Source organism: Sapajus apella, unplaced genomic scaffold (genome assembly GCF_009761245.1).
Source record: "Sapajus apella isolate SASKATOON/1434 unplaced genomic scaffold, GSC_monkey_1.0 scaffold99, whole genome shotgun sequence".
In the NCBI taxonomy this organism is placed as follows: Eukaryota; Metazoa; Chordata; class Mammalia; order Primates; family Cebidae; genus Sapajus; species Sapajus apella.
Window position 1 is genome coordinate 1,158,125 of NW_022437039.1, and position 25,137 is coordinate 1,183,261.

General features: G+C 48.6%; 1 long non-coding RNA gene across 1 annotated transcript; it reads right to left on the bottom strand.

Annotated features, from left to right (window-relative positions):
* Window positions 1-16,520: 16,520 nt before the first annotated feature.
* On the bottom strand, window positions 16,521-19,606 carry LOC116536194. Its single transcript, XR_004262525.1, has 3 exons — window positions 19,312-19,606; window positions 17,868-17,918; window positions 16,521-16,709 (listed from the first exon to the last, which is right to left on the bottom strand). It is a non-coding gene; the product is annotated as an uncharacterized LOC116536194 (long non-coding RNA).
* Window positions 19,607-25,137: the final 5,531 nt, after the last annotated feature.

Genomic DNA, 25,137 nt, shown 5'->3' on the forward strand with positions numbered 1-25,137 from the left:
TTCACAAGTCTCTGGCAGCTGCCTTCACATTGACAAGAGGATCAGGCATCCCAGCAAAGCAAAAGACTGATTGGAGAAGATCACCAAATTCCTTGCAGGTGCCTCCATAGCCAGGTGTATTCCATCTACCCACGTCCATAGATTCTAAATCCTGCGGTGCCCTGTTCAGAGGCCAATACATATTCATTGAATGACTGCATATGCCAGTTATGTGTATATATATATAAATTTTTTTTTGAGATGGAGTCTCACTTTGTTGCCCAGGCTGGAGTGCAGTGGCGCGATCTTAGATCACTGCAACCTCCGCCTCTCAGGTTCAAGCAGTTCTTTGCCTCAGCCTCCCAAGTAGCTGGGATTACAGGTGCCTGCCACCACACCAGGCTAATTTTTTGCATTTTTAGTAGAGACCGAGTTTCACCATATTGGCCAGGTTGGTCTTGTACTCCCGACCTTGTGATCCACCCACCTCGGTCTCCCAAAGTGTTGGATTACAGGCATGAGCCACCGCACCCAACCTATATTTTTATTATTTTTTTTAATGGATTCAAGCAATTCTGCCTCAGCCTCCGAGTAGCTGGGACTAGAGGCACGCACCACCACACTAGCTAAATTTTGTATTTTTAGTTGAGGCAGGGTTTCACCATGTTGGCCAGGCTGGTCTCAAACTCCTGACTTCAAGTAATCCACCTGCCTCGGCCTCCCAAAGTGCTGAGATTATAGGCATGAGCCACTGTGCCCAGTTGGTAATTACATTTTAAGGTAAGGAGGAGCCGATCGGTGGCCCATGCAAGATGAGCTTAGTTGAGAGAGCAGATGGGAGATTCGATACATGGTATCTGTCACTCAGCTTTGTCACCTGGTGCAGCTCCTGCTGGAGCTTCGGTCCCATCCAGTGTGGAGTGGTGAAGAGCCCAGGAGTGGCTGTAAGAAGAACTATGCAAGAGCTGTGAAGTGGGTTGAACAGTGTCCCCTCAAAATTCATGCCCAACAGGATCCTCAGAATGTGACCTTATTTGGAAATAAGGTCCTTGCACACATAATTAGGTATGGTACAGTCGTACTGGATTATCATGGCCCTAAATCCGATGGCTGGCATCATTTTAACAAGAGGAACCAGGCGCAGTGGCTCATGCCTAGAATCCCAATGCTTTGAGAGGCCAAGGCAGGAGGATCATCTGAGCCCAGGAGTTTGAGACCAGCCCAGACAACAGAGCGAGCCCCACCACTTTTGTTGTTGTTGTTGTTGAGATGGGACCTCACTCTGTTGCCCAGGCTGGAGTGTAGTGGCTTGATCTTGGCTCACTGCAACCTCCTCCTCCCAGGCTCAAGTGATCTGCCCATCTCAGCCTCCTGAGCAGCTGGGACCACAGGCATGCACCACCATGCCTGGCTAATTTCTGTATTTTTAGAGAGATGGGGTTTTGCCATGTCGCCTGGAGAGGTCTCGAACTCCTGTACTAAAGCAATTGACCAGCCGTGGCCTCCCAGAGTGCTCGAATTACAGATTTGAGCCACTGCGCCCAGCCCAAAAATGTTTTTAAAACATTAGCTGGCCGGGCGGCCGGGCGCGGTGGCTCACGCCTGTAATCCCAGCACTTTGGGAGGCCGAGGCGGGTGGATCACGAGGTCAAGAGATCGAGACCATCCTGGTCAACATGGTGAAACCCCGTCTCTACTAAAAATACAAAAAATTAGCTGGGCATGGTGGCACGTGCCTGTAATCCCAGCTACTCAGGAGGCTGAGGCAGGAGAATTGCCTGAACCCAGGAGGCGGAGGTTGCAGTGAGCGGCATGCGTCTGTGGTCCTAGCTACTCAGAAGGTTCAGGTGGGAAGATTGCTTAACCCCTGGAGTTCAAGGCTGCAGTGAGCTGTGATCAGGAGGATTGCTTGAGGCCAGTTCAAGACCAGCCTGGACAACAACACAAGATTCCATCCCTACCAAAAAAAATTTTTTTCTTTTTGAAACAAGGTCTCACTCTGTCTCCCAGGCTGGAGTGCAGTGGCACCATCTCAACTCACTGCAACCTCCACCTCCCGAGTAGCTGAGATTACAGGTGTGCACCACAATGTCTGTCTAAAAAAATTTTTTTTCTGGAGATGGAGTCTCACTCTGTCACCCAGGCTGGATTGCAGTGGCACAATCTCTGCTCACTGAAACCTCTGCCTCCTGGTTTAAGCCACCCTCCCACCTCAGACTCCCAAGCAGCTAGGATTACAGGCGTATGCTACCACACCTGGCTAATTTTTTTTGTATTTTTAGTAGAGATGAGGTTTCACCATGTTGGCCAGGCTGGTCTCAAACTCCTGATCTCAAGTGATCTGCCTGCCTCAGCTTCCCATAGTGCTGGGATTACAGGTGTGAGCTACTACACCAGACTAAAAAATTTTAATAAAAAAAAAACGTAGGTAGATGTGGTGGTTCCTGCCTGTAGTCCCACCTACTCAGGAGGCTGAGGCAGGAGGATCACTTAAGCCCAAGAGTTGGAGGCTGCTGTGAGCTATGATTGCACCACTGAACTCCAGCCTAGGCAACAGAACAAGACCCTGTCTTTAAATAATAATTAAAATAAAATAATAAGCCTATGAACATTCAAGTGGAAAACAACCACCGCCTGCCTTTCTAGAGCGTACAGACTTCCCATAGCTCAGAACAGAGCAGGCCATGGTGAGTGCCATTAGAAAGGGACCTGGGGCCGGGCGTGGTGGCTCACACCTGTAATCCCAGCACTTTGAGAGGCTGAGGTAGGTAGATCACCTGAGGTCGGGAGTTTGAGACCAGCCAGGCCAACATGGAGAAATGCCGTCTCTACTAAAATTACAAAATTACTCGGGTGTGGTGGTGCATGCCTGTAATCCCAGCTATTCAGGAGGCTGAGGCAGGAGAATCACTTAAACCTGGGAGGCAGAAGTTGTGGTGAACAGAGATCACACCATTGCACTCCAGCCTGGGCAACAAGAGTAAAACTCTGTCTCAAAAAAAAAAAAAAAAGAAAGAAAGATAGGGACCTGGGAGGGCGCAGAAAGACAGGAGGTTCATTTGGACAGAGCAGATTTGGAAAAGAATCTTTGGTACAGGAAAGGTGAGAACGGTGTCTTGAAAGAGGTGGTAAGTCTCGGTGTGGTGCCACACGCCTGTAATCCCAGCACTGTAGGAGGCCGAGGCAGGCGGATCACCTGAGGTCAGGAGTTCGAGACCAGTCTGGCCAACATGGTGAACTGAAAATAAAAAAAAATTAACTGGGCATGGTGGTGCGCACCTGTAATCACAGCTACTCAGGAGGCTGAGACAACAGAATCACTTGAACCGAGGAGGCAGAGGTTGTGGTGAGCCGAGATCACGACACTGTATTCCAGCCTGGGCAACAAGAGCAAAACTCCATCTCAAAAAAACAAACAAAAAAACACTGCACAGGATGAGGATTTAAGACCAAGCCAGCGGATCATGACGTGCTGTTCCTCTACTGCCGCTACAGACAAACTACTATGGGCAACATCAATACAGAACAGCCCAGAATGCTGGACTTCAAGGGCAAGGCCAGCAGGATCCCTGGAATTAGCTAAAAGGGGCTGCCAAGGAAGATGCCATTGAAAGCTAGAGCTTACATCAACAAAGCAGAAGAGCGAAAGAAAAAATTCAGAGGATGAGAGACTGATTTGGTGGCCAGCCATGCCTTTGTTCCAAACTGAGACAACGCCTTGCTTTTTCTAACACTGCGGATGGTGGGAACTAGTGGAAATCATCAGCTAACCCATCCTCAAGGCTACTCAGTATAAGGTTCTAATAGATTAGGGGCTAAAACAATTACTGACTTTTCCTGAGTAGTTTTTAATCTGAGATCAATTAAAAGTGTATTTGTGGCCAACTGCAGTGGCTCACGCCTGTAATCCCAGCACTTTGGGAGGCCAAGGCAGGTGGATCACCCAAGGTCAGGAGTTTGAGACCAGCCTGGCCAGCATGTGAAACTCCATCTCTACTAAAAATACAAAAATTAGCCAGGCATGGTGGCACACACCTGTAATCCCAGCTGCTTGGGAGAATTGCTTGAACCTGGGAGGCAGGGGCTGCAGTGAGCCGAGATTGCACCATTGCACTCAAGCCTGGGTAGCAGAGTAGGACTCCATCTTCCAAAAAAAAAAAAAAAAAAGAAAGTGTATTTGTTACTTTAAATTTAAAAAAAAAATTCCACTTCCACTGCACAGTCATTTTTCTGGTTCTTCCCATCACACCCCTGGCCCTGCACAATTACCCCTCTTGCATGTTCCTCTTAGCCACGACTCTTCAGGGATGGGTATAGCAAGTTCTCGAGATGGGATGCATTGGAGGAACGGCTCTGAGAAAAGCTGCCGTGTGAGGCTTTCATTCACTTCCCCAAAATGAAGAAGCTGATCTCTCGCCTGTGTGCCCCTCACATCTGGACCTGTGTCTGTTATTTACCGTAATGCAATCTAAAATTAGGTGCATGTCACCTGAGGTTCCAACAGCTGGAAGGCGGTGATCGGGTCACATTTATGCCACCTGAGGGATAATCCCCAGTAAGCATTCCCAGTGGGGCTCAGAGGTTCAGGCTTGTCCCACGCAGGGTGCAGGAAGGGCCGGCACTGCGACAGCCTGGCTCCTCAGCCCCAGGGCTTCAGTGCAGACTGTCTGCACTTCAGTGCCCATCCTCACACCTGCTACTAAAAGCCTGTTGGTGACCAGAGTGGGAGAGAGGGAAGGCCACACGAAGCAAGAAGCCTTCTGCAAAACTGTGCACTGTTGAACAGGGAACGCGTGGTTACAGTTTCCTTCTCCCTGGTTCAGAGCCAATTTTCTTCAATAAGCACAATTTAAATCCTAGTAACATCCAAAGCCTGGAAACCACCTTTTCCCACCTCATGAGTTGCACAAAGGTGCAGTCACAGATACCAGGTGCAATGCGCTGGGACGTTGCATTATGTGTAAATCATCAGACAAACACCCTGGGCTTCTGAAATATAGCTTGCAAAAGGGTTGCACCCAAACTCTTGGGCCAGGCACAGTGGCTTATGCCTGTAATCCCAGCACTTCGGGAGGCCAAGGCGAGCCGATCATTTGACATCAAGAGTTCAAGACCAGGCTGGCCAACATGGTGAAATCCCTAAATCTATGATAAATACAAAAATTAGCGGGGCGTGGTGGCAGGCACCTGTAATCCCAGCTACTTGGGAGACTTAGGCAGGAGAATTGCTTGAACCCAGGAGGGGGAGGTTGCAGTGAGCCGAGATCGCGCCACTGCACTCCAGCCTAGTTGACAAATCGAGACTCTGTCTCAAAAAAAAAAACAAAAAAAAAAGGCCAGACTTGGTGGCTCATGCCTGTAATCCCAGCACTTTGGGAGGCCACGGTGGGTGGATCACCTGAGGTCAAGAGTTTGAGACCAGCCTGGCCAACATGGCAAAACCCCCTCTCTACTAAAATTACAAAACTTAGCTGAGCATGGTGGCCAGCGCCTGTAATCCAGCTACTTGGGAGGCTAAGGCAGGAGAAATGCTTGAACCCAAGAGGCTGAGGTTGCACTGAGCTGAGATTGCATCATTGCACTCCAGCCTGGGTAACAGAGCGAGACTCTATCTCAAAATAACAAAAGACCACTGCACCCAAACTCCTTTGAGTCTCACAGTAAGTAGTCCTGTGAGTAAGAGGACAGGACAAACTGCCCCCCTGGAACAGATAGATGCAGCCTCCGAGACTCAGAACCAGTGTAAATGCCTCCCAGAAAGTCACAGCCGTCCTGTGATGGAGGAATCTGAGGCTTGAACCCCAGGTTCCTATCCCAGCATTCCTCTCTGCTTGACCCTGAGAATAATAACCACCATTTATGGGCGCTTACTCTGTGACAGGCATTTTCCACTTATTATTTCCTTAAATCCTCAACTACCCTTTGAGGAAATCAACTTCAGACAACAAATGCTAGAGGAAACATTGAACTCAGGTGTGTCCTTGAAGGCCGCCTTCTAATTCAGCTACATTCAATTACTTCCCTTCCTTTCAGTTCAGTTCCACTCTGTTTTGTTTTGTTTTGAGATGAAATCTCACTCTGTCTCTCAGGCTGGAGTGCAGTGGCACAATCTCGACTCATTGCAACCTCCACCTCCTGGGTTCAAGCAATTCTCCTGCTTTCAAGCCATTTTCCTGCCTCAGCCTCCCAAGTAGCTGGGACTATAGGCTCCCACCACCACACTCAGCTAATTTTTTGTATTTTTAGTAGAGATAGAGTTTCACTGTGTTAGCCAGAATGGTCTCAATCTTTTGACCTCGTGATCTGCCCGCTTCAGCCTCCCAAAGTGCTGGGATTACAGGCGTCAGCCACCACACCCGGCTCAGTTCCACTCATTTTTATGGGGTACCTTGTACATACAAGGTGCTCACAGCCAGGCAGTGGGATGGCTGGGATCTGGGTCCCCAGGGCAGGGCAGGGCTGGGCAAGACTTGCTCCCTGGGCCCCAGACTCAAGACTGGAAATGCATTAATTCCCTAGGCCTCCTGTAACAACGTGCCACAAATATGTTGGCTCATAACAGACCATTCTGTAACAATTCTAGAAGCCAGAAATCCAACATCAAGGTGTGAGCAGGACTCTAGGAGAAAGTCTTTCTGCAGGTCAGAGCTCCCACCACAGGCTCTGCAGGGAGACCCTTCCTTGCCTCTTCCAGCTTCTGGGGGCTCCCAGAGATCCTTGACTTGGGGCTGTATGTCTCCAATTTCTGTCTTCACACAGCCTCTGCCTCATTCTTTTTTTACTGCGGACGGGATCTGGCTCTGTCATCCAGGCTGCAGTGCAGTGGCATGATCTCAGCTCACGGAAACCTCTGCCTCCTCCCAGGCTCAAGCGATCCTCCCCCCTCAGCCTCCCAAGTAGCTGGGACCACAGGCGTGCACCACCACACCTGGCTAATTTTTGGTATTGTTGGTGGAGATGGGGTTTTGCCATGCTGGCCACTCTTAAAAGGATACCTGTCATTGGATTTAGAGCCCACCCAGGTAACCACATCTCGAGATCCTCAGGTTAATTATATCCACAAAGACCTCTTTTCCAAATAAGATCGTATTCACAGGGACCATGGTTACGAATTGCACGTCTTTTGCGGGGACATTGCCCAACCTAATTCAGGGATGAGGCAGATTCAGGTCCACAGCATCCTCAGTCCTCAGTGGTAGCTGCCTCTCCCACAGCCCTAGGAAGGGTCAGGCCTGGGGCGGGCAGGCAGGCAGTGGGAAGCAGTATCTGCCCTGGGCGGGTCTGGGCAACCCATCCGTCCAAGAGTCAGGGAACAGGGCCAGCACGCTCGTTCCCTGGGCAGCAAGTGAGTAGAACACAGGGCCAGGCAGGTTTGTGAGGCTTGGGGAGGTCGGGGAAAGCAAGTGAAGCCCAGAGAGCTAGGGCAGCGCTGCCAGGACAGTGCTAACATCACATTCCTGGGCCGTTTAAGTCCCCCAAGAAGGTGGAAATCGTGGCAATCGCGTTAATCGCCTCTGCTGCAGCCAGGCCACGGTGCCCTGCTGGGGGCTAACCTTGTTTGACCCCTCAGACCAGAGCTGGGCTTCCTCCTGCTTTGTTATCTGCTGGAGCTGTAAGGGCCTGGGGGTCACAGTGCCTTTTTTTTGTTTGTTTATTTGGAGACGGAGTTTTGCTCTTGTCTCCCAGGCTGGAGTATAATGGTGCAGTCTCAGCTCACTGCAACCTCCACCTCCTGGGTTCAAGTGATTCTCCTGCCTCAGCCTCCCAAGTAGCTGACATTACAGGACACCACCACACCTGGCTAATTTTTGTATTTTTAGTAGAAATGGGGTTTTATCAGGTTGGCCAGGCTGGTCTCGAACCACTGTCCTCGGGTGATCTGCCCGCCTCAGCCTCCCAAAGTGCTGGAATTATGGGTGTGAGCCACTGCACCAAGCCTCACAGTGCCTTTTGCAGGAGGTGTGGCCTCACCAGTGCCCAGCCAGGGACAGTGGTCTTTCAGGAGCGCCCTGGCTTCCAGGGTGGTAGAGGTCACAGGTGCCTGGCCACAAGCAATCCCGGGCTTCACTGATATGCAACAAACCCATTATCTGCTCCCAACAAACAGGGAAGGAGGATAAGACACAGGCAGATGAAGGGAAAGTTCCTCCAAGATCTGCAAGTTACCGGAGTGCTGTAAGCCAGGGGTTAGGGAAGTGGGAGGAGGCCCTGAAGACTCCGTGCAGCTTAAGCAGCGGGCTCTGCAGTGGGACTGCCTGGCTTCAGACCTCAGCTCTTCAGCTTGCTGTGCACTCTTGGGATAGTCACTTGATCTCTCTCAACCTCAATTCTCTTTCCTGTGAACCAAAGGCCAAAACAGAACCAATATAATAGGGCTATTATGAGGATTACATCAAACAATCCAAAAAAAAGCACTTCGCACAATACCTGGTGTGTAGTAAATACTCAACGAACGCTAGCTATGATCAGCCACACTGGAGGGAAACCTTGAAGGCAGGTGTGGTTTTATGTGTCGGCTTGGCCAGGCTATGGAATTTGGCTGTTTGCTCAATCAGCAGTCCAGACGCTGCTGTGAAGGTATTGTTTTAGGTGTGATTAATATTTAAGTAAGTAGACTTTGAGTAAAGGAAATCGCCTTCACAATGCAGGTGGGCTTTATCCCACAAGTTGAAGACCTTAAGAGATAAGGGAAAAAAGAGACTCTGCCTCCAGGCTGCAACATCAGCCAGGTATGGGGGCTCACGCCTGTAATCCCAGCACTTTGGGAAGCCGAGGCGGGCAGATCACCTGAGGTCGGGAGTTTAAGACCAACCTGGTCAACATAGTGAAACTCCATCTCTACTAAAAATACAAAAATTAGCCAGGCGTGGTGGCACATGCCTGCAGTCCCAACTACTCAGGAGGCTGAGACAGGAGAATAGCTTGAGCCCGGGAGGCAGAGGTTGCAGTGAGCTGAGATCACGCCACTGCACTCCAGCCTGAGGGACAGAGTGAGATTCCATTTCAAAAAAAAAAGACCCGAGCATCAACTTTTCCCTGGAGCTCCAGCCTGCTTGGCTGCTCTATAGATTTTGGACTTGCCAACCCCACAATTTATAACTAGCTATTTATTTATTTAGAGATGGTCTCACTCTGTCATCCAGGCCAGAGTGCAGTGGTATGATCATAGCTCACTGCAGCCTTGACCTCCCAGGCTCAAGCAATCCTCCTGCCTCTGCCTCCAAAGTAGCTGGGACTATAGGCGTGCACCACCACACCTGGCTAATGCGTGCCACCATGCTCAGCTAATTTTTAAATTTTTTGTAGAGATTGGGTTCCCATTATGTTGCCCAGGCTGGTCTCAAACTTCTGGGTTCAAGAGACTCTCCCGTCTCAGCCTCCCAAATTGCTGGGATTATAGGTATGAGCCACTACACCCAGCTGACAATTCCTTTAGGTTGGTAAGTAGATGATAGGGAGGGAGGGAGGGATGGACAGATGAACAGCTAGATGAGTGGTTGGGTGGCTGGATGGGTGGGTGGATGGATAGACAGATATAGATCTAGTTATCTATCCATCTATCTGTCTACATATCCTATTGGTTCTGTTTGTCTGTAGAAGTCTAATATAGGCGGGGTGTGCTGGCTCACGCCTGTAATCTCAGCACTTTGGGAGGCAGAGGCGGGTGGATCACCTGAGGTCGGGAGTTCGAGACCAGCCTGACCAACATGGAGAAATCCCCATCTTTACTGAAAATACAAAATTAGCTGGGCATGGTGGCACATGCCTAAAATCCCAGGTACTCGGAAGGCTGAGGCAGGAGAATCACTTGAACCCAGGAGGCGGAGATTGTGGTGAGCCAAGATCAGGCCATTGGACTCCAACCTGGGCAACAAGAGCAAAACTCTGTCTCAAAAAGGAAAAAAAAAAAAAAAAAAGGCTGGGTATGGTGGTTCACAGCTGTAATCCCAGCACTTTGGGTAACCAAGATGGGCAGATCACAAGATCAGGAGTTCAAGACCAGCCTGGCCAACATAGTGAAATCCCGTCTCTACTAAAAATACAAAATTTAGCCAGGTGTGGTGGCACATGCCTATAGTCCCAGCTACTCAGGAGGCTGAGGTAGGAGAATCACGTGAAGCTGGGAGGCAGAGGTTGCAGTGAGCTGAGATTGTGCAACTGCACTCTGGTCTGTTTGACAGAACAAGACTCTGTCTCCAAAAAACAAAACAAAACTCTAATACAGTGGGATTAGTGGCCAGAAGACACAAGGACAAATGTCCCAGGCAAAGGCCCAAGAGCATGGGCTGTGCTATGGAGGATCAGGCAGGCCAATGAAGCCACTGCACACAGGGCGCAAGAGAAGCCATGGGCACATGAAGCAACTGCAGGCTGCAGTCACGACGCAGGGCGGCTCCGCAGCCAGCTGGTAGCCTTTGGAAGACTGAGAGGCAGAGCCTAAGGCTGTCCGTGAGGAAGAGGCACACACAAAGTGAGCCATGCACACTCCCCAGCTGTATCTGCTGCCGACATGAAACCCGGACGGCCATAGAAATTGGCTTCAAATGAAGAAACCTGCCCCTCGATGGGGATAAATGATGTCACACACAAATGCAGAAGGGGACTGCATCCCTGCTGGACAGCACCACTGCTCAAAGTCACAAGGCAGAAACACCTGAGCAGCAGGAAGGCCTGCAGGAGGAGCACGGTCTGCCCAGTTCTGCTTTGGAATCTGGGTGTGGCCGCCCTATGTGGGGATCTGGAATGTGCTGTGTGGCAAAGTGAATTCCTGGTACATTTTTGAGGCTCAGGTAATCCCAAAGGTATGGTTCTCAGGAGAGAGCAGCACGCTGCAGACAGAAAGAAGGTTCTGGAAGGCAGGCAGTGCAAGCTGGCTTCATCCATGAGCCCTGTTCACAGTCTGGTGCTAAATGGATATCGTCCCCATTGGAAGTTCTAGGAGCTGCCCTTGGTTGGTGAGACTGGCTCCCATGTGGCAGCTGAACAGCGTCACTTGCCAGGTCACATGGGCAAATGGCCAGCACCTCCTTCCTGGGGACAAGGTGGAGTCATTCAGTTCTTTTTTTTGTAGCGTTGGAGACGGAGATTTGCCCTTGTCGCCCAGGCTGGAGTGCGGTGGTACAATCTCAGTTCACTGTGACCTCTGCCTCCCAGGGTTCAAGCGATTCTCCTGCCTCAGCCTCCCCAGTGGCCGGGATTACAGACGAGCGCCATCACGCCTGGCTAATTTGTGTATTTTTAGTAGAAACAGGATTTCACCATGTTGGCCAGGCTGGTCTCCAACTCCTGACCTCATGATCTGCCCACCTCAGCCTTCCAAAGTGTTGGGATCACAGGCGTGAGCCACCACGCCCCCACCAGAATCATCCAGCTCTAAGGGGTTCTTTCTTCCTTATTAACAGGCCTTGTGCAGGGAGCAGAAGTTCTGCCTGCCCTTTCTAACGGCTGGTCGCCATAATATATATTTGTACCCATTCTTTCTCCCAAATGTATAAATGCCAAGATTGGAGGAAGACAAAGCAGAGTCACCAACCCAAATGTTTCCAAGGTCATGGCCAGCGCTGCAGGACCAGCAGCATGGAGTCCGAGCTATACAGAAAAATCCTCCTGTTCCAAAACATCTAAAAAAGAAACAAAAAATTTATTGTAGTTGCAAAAGTAATCGAAGAAAAAGAATTACAATTTTAAAAAATTAAAAAGAAAAAAAAAATTTATTGTAGTAAAGCATATACAACATAAAATCTATCATTTTAACCTTTTTTTTTTTTTTTGAGACGGAAGCTGGAGTGCAGTGGTGCAACCCTGGCTCACTGCAACCTCCGCCTCCCGGGTTCAAGTGATCCTCCTGCCTCACACTCCCGAGTAGCTCGGACTACAGGTGTCTGCCATCACGCCCAGCTAATCTTTTTATTTTTAGTAGAGACAGGGTTTCACTGTTGTCTAAGATGGTCTGGATCTCTTGACCTTGTGATCCACCCACCTTGGCCTCCCAAAGTGCTGGGATTACAAGCATGAGCCATCACGCCTGGCCCATTTTAACCATTTTTAAGTGTACAGTTCAGTGGTATGAAGTACAATAAGTCCTCACTTAACATTCTCTATAGGTTCTTGGAAATTATGACTTTTTTTTTTTTTTTGAGACAAAATCTCACTCTGTTGCCAGGTGTCAGGCTGGAGTGCAGTGGTGCAATCTCAGCTCACTGCAACTTCTACCTCCTGGGTTCAAGCAATTATCCTGCCTCAGCCTCCCAAGTAGATGGGACTACAGGCACACACCACCACGCCCAGCTAATTTTTGTATTTTTTAGTAGAGACAGGGTTTCACCATGTTGGCCAGGATGCTTTTGAGCACTTGACCTTGTGATCCACCCGCCTTGGCCTCCCAAAGTGCTGTGATTACAGGCATGAGCCACCGTGCCTGGCCTTTTTTTTTATACAGTGTCTCACTCTTTCACCCAGGCTGGAGTGCAGTGGTACAATTTCAACTCACTGCAACCTCCACCACCTGGGCTCAAGCGATTCTCCTGCCTCAGCCTCCTGAGTAGCTGGGATTACAGGTGCATGCTACCATGCCCAGCTAATTTTTGTTTGTTTGTTTCGAGATGGAGTTTCACTCTTGTTGCCCAGGCTGGAGTGCAGTGGTACAATCTCGGCTCACTGCAACCTTCACCTCCAGGTTCAAGTGATTCTCCTACCTTGGGGGCTAATCAAGTGATTAGCCTCCCGAGTAGCTGGGAATACAGGCGCCCACCACCACACATGGCTAATTTTTGTATTTTTAGTAGAGACGGGGTTTCACCACGTTGGTCAAGGTGGTCTCGAACTCCTGACCTCAGTTGATCTGCCTGCCTCGACCTCCCAAAGTGCTGGGATTACAGGTGTGAGGCACTGCACCTGGCAGGAAGCTACTGCTTTAAGTGAGACATAACTAAACCAACTTTAAATAGGCTAATTTCTATAAACAAGACTAAGTTCCTACAGCATCTCTCTGGTCACAAAAATATCACCAACTTCTGCATAAAGATCAGGCCAGGCGAGGTGGCTCACGCCTATAATCCCAGCATTTTTGGAGGCTGAAGCAGGAGGAGCCTTTGAGGCCAGGAGTTTGAGACCAGCCTGGGCAACAAAGTGAGACCTCATCTCTATTTAATAAATAAATAAACACATAAATGCCAAAAAATTATAATATCACACACTGGAATAAATACATTTCAAAAAGATTGATAAAAACAAGTCAAATAATTATTTACCTGCTCATTCCCACTTGGGGTTGCAGGTAGCCGGAGCCTGTCCCAGAAGCTCAGGGCCCAAGGCAGAAAACAGCCCCAGAGAGGATGGCCTCCCATCGCAAACCGAGCTCACACCCACACGCGCTCGGACTGGGACCATTTAGACACATCGATTCACCTCTGTGCACACCTTTGGGATGGGGAAGGAAACCAGAGTACCTGGAGAAAACCCTCATAGACTTGGGGGTCGTATGCAAACTCCACAGACAGTGGGCCCAGACGGGAATCAAAATTTCTTTTCTCATCAACGTTATAATGAAATGATGGTGAATGAAACCACATTCATGTCGTTGCATAATCACCACCATCTATCTCAGAACTTTATTATTATTTGAGGTGGAGTTTCACATTGTAGTGCAATGGCACAATCTCAGCTCACTGCAACCTCCGCCTCCAGGGTTCAAGTGATCCTCCTGCCTCAGCCTCCAGAATAGCTGGCATTACAGGGGCCTGCCACCATGCCCAGGTAATTTTTGTATTTTCAGTAGAGATGGGTTTTCACCATGTTGGTCAAGATGGTCTCAAATTCCTTACCTCAGGTGATTTGGCCAACTCAGCCTCCCAAAGTGCTGAGATTACAGGCATGACCCACCACGCCCGGCCTATGTCCAGAACTTTTTCATCTTCCAAAACTGAAACTCTGTCCCCATTAAACACTAAACCCACATCCTCATCTCCCAGCCCCTGGCCGCCACCATTCTACTTTCCATCTCTATGAATTTGACTATTCTAGAAGCCTCCTATGAGTGGAATCATACAATATTTGTCCCTTAGATTTATTCACATTGTAGCAGGTGTCAGAATGTCATTCTCTTTTAAGTCTGAATAATATTCCATTGAATGGATAAAGCTCACTTTGTTTATTCACTCATTTGTTGATGGAAATTTGGTTTGTTTCTACCTTTTGGCTATTGTAAATATTGCTGCTGTGAACATTGGTGTATAAATATCTGTTTTAAGTCTCTGCTGTTTTCTGGCTGGGTGAGGTGGCTCACGCCTATAACCCCAGCACTTTGGTAGGCCAAGGTGGAAGGATCACCGGAGCTTAGGGGTTTGAGAACAGTCTGGGCAACACAGCAAGACCTCATCTCTACAAAACCTTGACAAATCACCCGAACATGGTGGCACATGCCTGTAGTTGCAGCCACTTGGGAGGCTGAGGTGGGACCATGGCTTGAGCCCAGGAAGTTGAGGCTGCAGTGAGCGGTGATTCCACCACTGCACTCCAGCCTGGATGACACAGTGACAGAGCAAAGCCTATCACAGAAAGAAAGAGAGAAAGAGAGACAGAGAGAGAGAGAGAGGGAGAGAGAGAGGAAGGGAGGAAGAGAGGAAGGGAGGGAGGGAGGGAAGGAGGGAAGGGAGGGAAGGAGGGAGGGAGGGAGGGAAGGAGGGGAGGAGAGAAGGAGTGAAGGAGGGAAAGGAGGAAGGGAGGAAGGGAGGGAAGGAGAAAGGAGGGAAGGAGGGAAGGAGGGAAGGAGGGAAGGAGAGTGGGAGGGAGGGAGAGAGAGAAAGAGAGAAAAAGAAAGAAAGAGGCCAGGCATGGTGGCTCACACTTATAATTCCAGCACTTTGGGAGGCTGAGGCGGGAGGATCACAAGGTCAGGAGATCGAGCCCATCCAGGCTAATAGAGCGAAACCCTGTTTCTACTAAAAATACAAAAAATTAGGCAGGCATGGTGATAGGCACCTGTAGTCCCAGCTACTTGGGAGGCTGAGGCAGAAGAATCGCTTGAACATTTGGGAAGCAGAGGCTGCAGTGAGCTGAGATTGTGCCACTGCACTCCAGCCTGGGTGACAGAGCAAGACTCCATCTCAAAAAAAAAAAAAAAAAAAAAAGAAAAGAAAAAAAAAAAAGAAAAAAAGGAAGGGAGGGAGGCAGGGAGGGAGAGAGGGAGGGAGGAAAGGAGGGAGGGAGGGAGGGAAAGGGCACATCAAGATGATTCATGTTGGAACATGAAAATAAAGAAGATGCCGCTTGTTATTAAACAGCACCTAGCCGGACAACACATGGAGCTTGCAAAATCCTCGGAACCTCATTCTTGGTTGACAAACAGAAAGGGGCTTCTTCCCCAGTTGCTTCCACTGTACACAGGACAGCGAGTGGCTGTGACCGCCTAAACACCCTCCTCCCAAGTCACACCCAGCAGTGACCCGCCTGCCACGCCACATCACCCGTTTGTGTCATTTCTCCCACAGGCAGTCCCTTCCTTTGCGTCAATCAAAAGCTGACGGGGACCCGGCAGCTGGCTTGCTTCTGTCAGCAGCAAATGCTGCCCACATTTCAGAACACTAGTGAAAGTGGGAAAGACGCTTAGTGAGTTGGCAAAAAAAAAAAAAAAAAAAGAAGGGTGGGAAAGAAATGATTACCATAAGTTTTCCTTGATGAAGGCAGATTTTGATTCAGCCCTCATTCCCTAATTTTCAACGCTACTTTGACAGTGGTTTATTTTATTTTGAGATGGAGTTTCGCTCTTGTTGCCCAGGCTGGAGTGCAATGGCGTGATCTCAGCTCACTGCAACCTCCATCTCCCAGGTTCAAGTGATTCTCCTGCCACAGCCTCCTGAGTAGCTGGGGTTACAGACGCCCGCCACCACACTTGGCTAATTTTTCTGTTTTTAGTAGAGATGGGGTTTCACCACTTTGACCAGGCTGGTCTCAAACTCCTGACCTCAAGTGATCTGCCTGCCTCAGCCTCCCAAAGTTACAGTGGTTTATTTTAAAACATAATTTTGAGTCATGGAATAACCACAGAATATGCAACATATTCTTTGTTTATCTGATTATGGTGATCAATTCATTAGGTTTGCTTGACTCCCAGAATTCATACATATTAACAAATATTTTATTGAGTCTGAATGTTTCTGCCTCCAACAAAATCCATAACTTCAGAGGCGATAGTATTAGGAGGTAAGATTTTTGGGAGCTGATCAGGTCATGAGGGTGACGCCCTTATGAATAGAATTAGTGCCCTTGTAAGAGGCCCCAGAGCTGCCAAGCCCCTCCCACCTCCTGAGATCTCAGCAAGAAGGCACCTCTGTGAACCAGAAAGCAGCCCTCGCCAGACACTGAATCTTCCAGCACTTGATCTTGGGACTTCCTAGCCTCCAGAACTGTGAGAAAAAACAGTGGCACAATCATCATGGCTCACTGCCACCTCAAGCTCCTGGGCTCAACGGATCCTCCCACCTCAGCCTCCCCAGTAGCAGGGACCACAGACATGCACTGCTGCACCCAGCTGATGTTTTTTATTTTTGTAGAGATGGGGTCTTGCCATCTTGCCCAGGCCTACAGGCGTGCACCACCATGCCTGGCTTCCAACCATAATTAATTGTATCAAAACGAGCAGAAAGCTCACTTGGACATGGGTGCTGATTCTTCGTTGATTTTGCCATATGACCAAACTGGGTTGTCAAGAAACATCCACTCCTCTGTGCTATCTGTGTTCAAGGAGAGGAAGATAACAATTAAGATAAAGTCAGGCTTTTCAATCTAGAAAATTCCCCTTCTGGCAGCAAATACCAGTCTGGAAGCAGGTCTGGAAAACACACCCACAAAAGGCGTGAGATCAGTTGGTAGAAAAAGGCAACACAGACCACGTCTATGAGAAAGGCTGAGTCTGAGATCAAGTGTTGGCTCATCACCCTGTGGCTCCAGATCCACCCCCCACCCCTGCCAGGGCAATGACAGAAACACCACAATAAGCTGCACCCGGCCAGGAGCAGTGGCTCATGCCTATAATCCCAGCACTTCGGGAGGTTGAGGGAGGTGGATTGCTTGAAGCCAAGAGTTCAAGACCAGCCTGGCCAACATGGCAAAACCCCATCTTTACAAAAAATACAAAAATTACCTGGGTGCTGTGGCTCAGGCCTATAATCCCAGTAGGGAGGCAGAGGAGGGAGGATGGCTCGAGCCCAGGAGTTCAAGACCTGCCTGGGCAATATAGCAAGACCCCCTTCTCCACAAAAAGGAAAAAAACAAAAAGACAAAACACACATATATATATAAATTAGCTGAACGTGGTGGCATGTGCCTGTAGTCCCAGCTACTAGGGAGGCTGAGGTAGATGCAGCACAGGAGCCTGGCAGTTAGAGGCTGCAGTGAGCTATGACTGCACCACTGCACTCCAACCTGCATGACAGAGTGAGACCCCGTCTTTAAAAAAAAAAGGTTATGCAAAACTGAAGCACATGAGGTCCATCTGTCCCTTTTGCTTCTGTGTGTCTGTCTCTCTCAATGAACTGATTGTCCCTTGATCACACTGAGCCAGTGGGGTCCAGAAGCCAGGACACTGGACCTGAGATCGAATCCCAGTTCTGAAAGTTGCCACCTGGGTATCTCAGGCAAGGCCTGGCTTACCTCTCTGGGTCTCCAGCTCCCATTCTGGAAAATGAGAATATTCTAATACCTGCCTTGCCCATCTCAAAGAGTTCTGAGAGACCCAAAGGAAGAAGTGAATGAGCAGGTGCTTTGTGTATAAAGATGAAACACAGGCTAGACAAGACCCCCATCTCTAAAAAAAAAAAAAGGAAGAAAGAAACATAGGCTAGAAAGAAACATAATCTGTTCTTATTGTCACTATTAGATCTGCCACTTACAGTATGACCTTGCGCAAATTCCACAAGTACTTTGAGTCTATATTTCCTCATCTGTAAGGCAAAGAAAAAAAAATATTTTTTGGACGGAGTTTCACTCTTACTGCCCAGGCTGGAGTGCAAAGACACAATCTTGGCCCATCGCATCCTCCATCTCCTGAGTTCAAGCTATTCTCCTCCCTCAGTCTCCTCAGTAGCTAGGATTACAGGTGCCCACCATCACAACTGACTAATTTTTTGTATTTTTAGTAGGGTCAGGATTTCACCATGTTGGCGAGGCTGGTCTTGAATTCCTGACCTCAGGGGATCCGCCCACCTCGGCCTCCCAAAGTGCTGCGATTACAGGCATGAACCACCTCACCCTGCCTGAGAAAAGATTCCCTAAGGCCTGGTGCTGTGGTTCACACCTGTAATCCCGGCACTTTGAAAGGCCAAGGTGGGCGGAACACCTGAGGTCAGGAGTTCAAGACCAGTCTGGTCCACATGGCAGAACCCCGTCTCTACTAAAAATACAAAAAAATTAGCTGGGTGTGGTGGCAGGCACCTATAATCCCAGCTACTCAGGAGGCTGGGGCAACAGAATCACTAGAACCCTCGAGGTGGAGGTTGCAGTGAGCTGAAATCATGCCACTTCACTCCAGCCTGGGCAACAGAATGAGATCCTAACTCAAGAAAAAAAAAGATTCCCTACCTCAAAGGGTTAAAATAGGGATTACATGAGATAGTTAATATAAAACAGACACCATTGGTGGGCTTATCCAGGCCCTAGGGAGGGTTTCGCCCTCCTGAATAAGAAGGTAAGGACTTGCTAAGGGAAGGCCCTTCATCCCTTCACCCTTCCTCTTCTTTCTGCCTGGAACATCAATGTGAGGTGTGGAGGTACAGTGGCCATCTTGTAACCATGAGACAAGAGGCTTGAGAATGAGGTCTATGCTAAGGACAGAGGAAGAGAAAAATGAGAAGAGCCTGGGCTCCTGGTAGCATCAGTGGTCATTAATACTGACATGGTTTGGATCCGTGTCCCCACCAACATCTCATGTTGAAATATAATTCCCAGTGCTGGAGGTGGGGTCTGGTGGGAGGTGATTGGATCCTGGGGCAGTTTCTCATGGTTTAACACCATCCCCCTTTGGTGCTGTTGTTAGCGACAATGACAGTGATCGCTGGAGCAGGAACAAGAGAGACAGCACCTCCCCTCTCTCTTTCCTTGCTCCTGCCCCAGCCATGTAAGACAAGCCTGCATTCCCTTCAGCTTCCACAATGATTGCAGGTTTCCCGAGGCCTCCCTGGATGCTGAGCAGATGCCAGCATCATGCTTCCTGTACAGCCTGTGGAACCACAAGCAAATCCAACCTCTTTTCCTTCCTTAGAAATTACCCAGTCTCAGCCATTTCTTTATAGTGATGTGAGAACAAACTAATACAGATACCAGCCACGAAGTGCCTACCATGAACTTTTTCCAACACAGGAAAAATGGCCTTTATTGTCATCAGCCTCTAAAACAGAGCTTTCTGTGACTTGCCTCCATATGCACTCCAAACTGACACACTATCTAATTTATGCTGAGGGCACAGCCAAGGAACATACCCAGGCACGCGGCTTTTACCTGCAGAGCTAGACAAAGTTGCAGAAGTGAAAGTAAAATTGGAAGACTGGATGAAAGATGTCAAAATCATGGGAAGGCTGAGTCATTTGAGAATCCTCAGACATCTCATAGATGAGGAAAATCACAGTATTAGCGTTTACACGAAGAAGGTGATCAGTCAAAACATTCCACACAAGAAAAGGCCCTTTGGCAAATACTTTCCTTTAAAGTAAATGCAGGTGGATCACGAGGTCAGGAGATCATGACTATCCCGGCCAACATGATGAAACCCTGTATCTACTGAAATACAAAAATTAGCTGGACGTGGTGGCACGTGCCTATAATCCCAGCTACTCAGGAGGCTGAGGCAGGAGAATTGCTTGGACCCAGAGGTGGAGGTTGCAGTGAGTGGAGATCGTGCTATTGCACTCCAGCCTAACAACAGAGCCATACTCTGTTTCAAAAAAAAAAAAAAAGAAGAAAGTAAATGACTGTAACAGGCCAGACACAGTGGCTCGTGCCTGTAATCCCAGCACTTTGGGAGGCCGAGGCGGTGGATCACCTGAGGTCAGGAGTTGGAGACCAGCCCGGCCAACATGGTGAAACCCTGTCTCTACTAAAAATACAAAAATTAGCCAAGTGTGGTGGCGAACACCTGCAGTCCCAGCTACTCGGGAGGTTGAGGTGGTGGAATGGCTTGAATGAGACTGACTATTTAATCAAGCCTTTCCAGCTTTCCACATGAGCCCAGTAAATTGACCTCTCAGCCTGAAGACGCATCCGTGGAAATTTCCACCAACCATAACCTGAAGAGTTTGCTCCTGCCGCCTCTTGGGCAGCATGCCAGGCATCTTCCCTCAGTGGTTAAGTCGAGACATGGCTCACAAAGCAATGGAACAAATGCCATTTACGTCCCCATATCCTGCAAAAGCCAAAAGAGAGAAAATAGCCCAGATAGCCTAGGTCTTTTCACGGATTTTCAGCGTCAGTCATCTTTGATTAAGTAGCTGTGCTATCCACATCAATGAACCTACGGCCCCATGAATAATACTGTGGCCTGTTGCCATACTCATAATGGAAGGACATAAAAACGTCCTTATGGCCAGGCGTGGTGGCTCCTGCCTGAAATCCCAGCACTTTGGAGACCGAGGCAGGCGGATCACGAGGTCAGGAGATCGAGACCATCCTGGCTAACACAGTGAAACCTCATCTCCACTAAAAATACAAAAAATTAGCCAGGTGTGGTGGCACACACCTGTAGTCCCAGCTACTTGGGAGGCTTAGGGAAGAGAATCGCTTGAACCCAGGAGGCGGAGGTTGCAGTGAGCCAAGACCGTGCCACTGCACTCCAGCCTGGGCAACAGAGTGATACTCTGTCTCAAAAAAAGAAAAAGAAAAAGACTACGTCTAAAAAAAAAGTCCTTATTTGGAATTCATAAAACTGAAGATGCAATTTTTATTCCATCCAAAAATGGCTACTAGAGGTTCATTAGTTATCTCCCTTTTCTTCCTTCAGCTGTCGGTTCCTGAGCAAATCATTTCTTTGGGCTCCATCACATTTACATGTTCATAGGTGATACCCATGCAGGTGTGAGAAGGCACTATCTTTCATTGATGAAAATGATCCATTTGGCCAGGCGTGCTGGCTCACGCCTGTAATCCTAGCACTTTGGGAGGCTGAGGTGGGTGGCTCACCTGAGCTCAAGAGTTTGAGACCAGCCTGACCAACATGGTGAAACCCTGTCTCTACTAAAAATACAAAAATTAGCCAAGCATGGTAGCACACACCTGTAATCCCAGCTACTCGGCAAGTTGAGACAGGAGGGTCGCTTGAACCCAGGAGGCGGAGGTTTCAGTGAGCTGAGATGCAGCACTCCAGCCTGGGCAACAAAGAGCAAAACTCCATCTAAAATACATATATTGTTTTTCTTTTTAAAAGAGATTAATAATAATAAAATGATCCAACTGCCTCCCAAACTGCTTTTCCAGGAAGCAGGTGGAGGGACGGTGCTGAGATGGTGTGGTTTCTATGGCAACAAGTCAAATTGGGCCACCCAAAGGATTAAACTTCTCACCTGGGCCCCAGTACGGTAACCCATGAAAGAACCGGCCTTAGACTTCCACGGCCTCAACACTCACACTTGCTGCCACCCCCAGGTCCCACCCCAGTCCTCTGCCCTGGGTCCCACACCCCCAGCTACACTCTGACAGACACTGGGCTGGAGAGACCCAGGACTCCAGACACACCCAGGATGTTCTCACCACTTCCCAGAGCCAAATGCCCTGGCTGCGAAACAGAGAAGTGAAACCTATAAATAATCAAGGCTTGTTTCCAAACCTTCAGCATTCTCGCACCCTGCCCTGTCATTCGTGTGTGTGTGTGTGTGTGTGTGTGTGTGTGTGTGACAAAGATGACATCATCTGTAGGTAGAGATGTAAATATAGATACATCTCAGCTATTTCTCAGGAGGCTGGGGCAGGAGAATCGCTTGAGCCCAGGCGGAAGTTACGGTGGCCAAGACTGCGCCACTGCACTCCAGCCTGGGCAACAGAGCAAGACTCTGTCTCAAAAAAAAAAAAACAAAAAAAGATATATCAGCTAAACACTTTACACAGATTTTCTGATTTAATCCTATCAATGTGAGAAGTATTATCTCTGTTTTACTGATGAGAAAAACAGATTTACAGAGTTTCGTTTGCTTGTTTTTTTTTGGTGGGTGGACAGTATCTCACCCTGTCGCCCAGACTGGAGTGCAGTGGTATGATCACAGCTCACTGCAGCCTCAAACTAATGGGCTCAAGAGATCCTCTTGTCTCGGGTTCCCAAGTACCTCAGACCACAGGCATATGCCGTCATGCCTGGCTATTTTTTTTTTAATTATTTTTTATAGAGATGGGGTCTTGCTGTGTTGCCCAGGCTGGACTCTAACTCTTGGCCTCAAGCACTCCACCTGCCTCGGCCTCCCAAAGTGCTGGGATTATAGGCGTGAACTGCTGTGCCTGGCCCCAAGAGATGTTTTTTCACCTTACCAAAGTCACCAACTGATGGGAGGTGGGGGTGAGGGTAGCGGTGGCTTTGAGGACTCTGCAGTCACCACGATGCACCCCTTCCATCTCACTTTCATCAGGCTCCTAAAGCCGCACCCTAAGCCATGCCAGGTTTCCTGCTATTTCTCAGGCTGGCCCGACACCATCACGACTCCACATGTGTGTCCAGGTCTGGCTCCAGGTTCCCCTTCCAGGGCCCTCTCCCTGCTTCTTTTGAACTCCTCCTCATACAAGAGGCTCCAGATGACTGCTGCCTCAGACGCCAGGCCTGATGTCCTGCCAGAATACAAGCTTCAAGCACTGAATTATGGGTTCAGGGGCCGGCTCCTGATCCTCACCCTCAGAACCTAGTTCTGAACGAGTGAGCATGTGAGTGGTTCTATTTTTTTTTTTTTGCATATACACAGGGTCTTGCTATGTTGCCCAGGCTGGTCTCAAACTCCTGGCCTCAGGTGTTCCTCCACAGCCTCCCAAAGTGCTGGGATGATCGACTTTTTATAACCTCAAGCTTAGCTCAGCTCCAACAGAGCAGGCAGCCAAGGGATGTTGGTTGAATAAATGAACAAACCAAGTAATGTTTTTATACCTCACAAATACTGGTCAACAGTATTACCTTTCAAAAATCATTGATTATATCATAATCTCAAAAATTTAGGTCACTGATTAGATTACAAACACATAATTTTGATTGTAACCTAAAATTTATCATTTTAACCATTTTTTAAGTGTGCAATTCAGTGACATTAATGATATTCACATTATTGGCCAGGCGCAGTGGCTCACACTTATAATCCAGCACTTTAGGAGACCAAGACTGGCAGATCCCTGAGGCCAGGCATTAGAGACCAGCCTGGCCAACACGGCAAAATCCCATCTCTACTCCAACACAAAAATTAGCTGGGCATGGTGGCATGCACCTGTAATCCAAGCTACTCGGGAGGCTGAGGCAGGAAAATCACTTGAACCTGAGAGGCAGAGGTTGCAGTGAGCCGAGATCGCACCACTGCACTCTAGCCTGGGCGACAGAGCAAGACCCTGTCTCAAAAAAAAAAAAGATAAGAAAAAGTATATTCACATTGGTGTGCAGCCATCACCACCATCTATCTTCAAATATTTTCATCTTAAACTGAACCTTTGTTCCCAGTAAACCCTAACTCCTCACCCCTTTCCTCCATTCCCTGACACATCATTCCATTTTCTGTCTCCATAGGTGACTCTTCTGGGTCCCTCCTGTAAGTGGAATTACACAACACTGTCCTTTTGTGTCTGGCTTATTTCACTTAGCACAGTGTCCTCAAGGTTTATTCATCGTACAGCCTGTCTCGGAATTCTGTAATTTTTAAGATACTCACTGGATCATCTAAAAATGCTGATGAGCTCCTGCTGCAGGCAGGGTCTGTCCTCACTACTCCAACTAAAAAGGCAAATGACAGAGTCTCTGCTCGAAGGTGTCCGCCAAACAACGTCACTTTTGATTTTTCTTTTCTTTTTTTTTTTTGCCTTTTTATGAGACTTCTGGAATCTCTCTGTCTTCTGCAATTAATAGGTTGACCTGGAGAGACAGTCTACAGTCTACAGGCTAGTGTGGGAAGCCATTTTCAAAGGTGAAGAGGAAGGCAGATAGGCCAGGTATATTGGCTGCCTCTCATCTAGTAGCATGGGACCCCTTAAAAGTGACATTGGCCAGGTGCAGTGGCTCACGCCTGTAATTCCAGCACTTTGGGAGGCCAAGGCAGAAGAATTGCTTGAGCCCAGGAGTAAAGACCAGTCTATAGTGAGACATAGTGAGACCCCATCTCTACAAAAAATGTATATATATAAATTAGCCAGGTGTGGTGGTGGGCGCCTGTAGTCCCAGTTGCACAGGAGGCTGAGGCAGGAGAATCTTTTGACCCTGGGAGGCAGAGGTTAGAGTGAGCCGAGATCACGCCACTGCACTCTAGCCTAGGTGACAGAGAAAGACTCCATCTCAAAAAACAAACAAGCAAAAATGTCTTTCAGTGGCACGGTAGCTGACGTCTATCATCCCATAACTTTGGGAGGCCAAGGTATGAGAATCACTTGAAGCTAGCAGTTCAGGACTAGCCCAGGCAACATACCAAGATACTGTCTCTATAAAATTTTTTTTTAAATGTAACCAGGCCAGGCATGGTGACTCATGCCTGTAATCCCAACACTTTGGGAAGCTGAGGTGGAAGCACCACTTGAGCTCAGGAGTTCCAGACCAGCCTGGCCAACATGGTAAAACCCTATCTCTACTAAAAACACAAAATTAGCCAGGCATGGTGATAGGCACATGTAATCCCAGCTACTCGGGAGACTGAGGCATGAGAATTGCTTGAACCTGGGAGACAGAGGTTGCAGTGAGTGGAGATTGAGCCACTGCATTCCAGCTGGGCAACAGGGAGACTCTGTCTCAGAAACAAATAAATAAACAATAATTAACCAGACCATAGGACTGCAGTCCCAGCTACTCAGAGAGGCTGAAGAGGGAGGATCTCTTAAAACTAGGGGGTCAAGGCTGCAGTGAACCATGATCCCACCATTGCACTCACTCCAGCCTGGGTAACAGAGTGAGACCCTGCCTAAAAAAAAAAAAAAAAAAAAAAAAAAAAAATTTGGTTGGACGCAGTGGCTCAC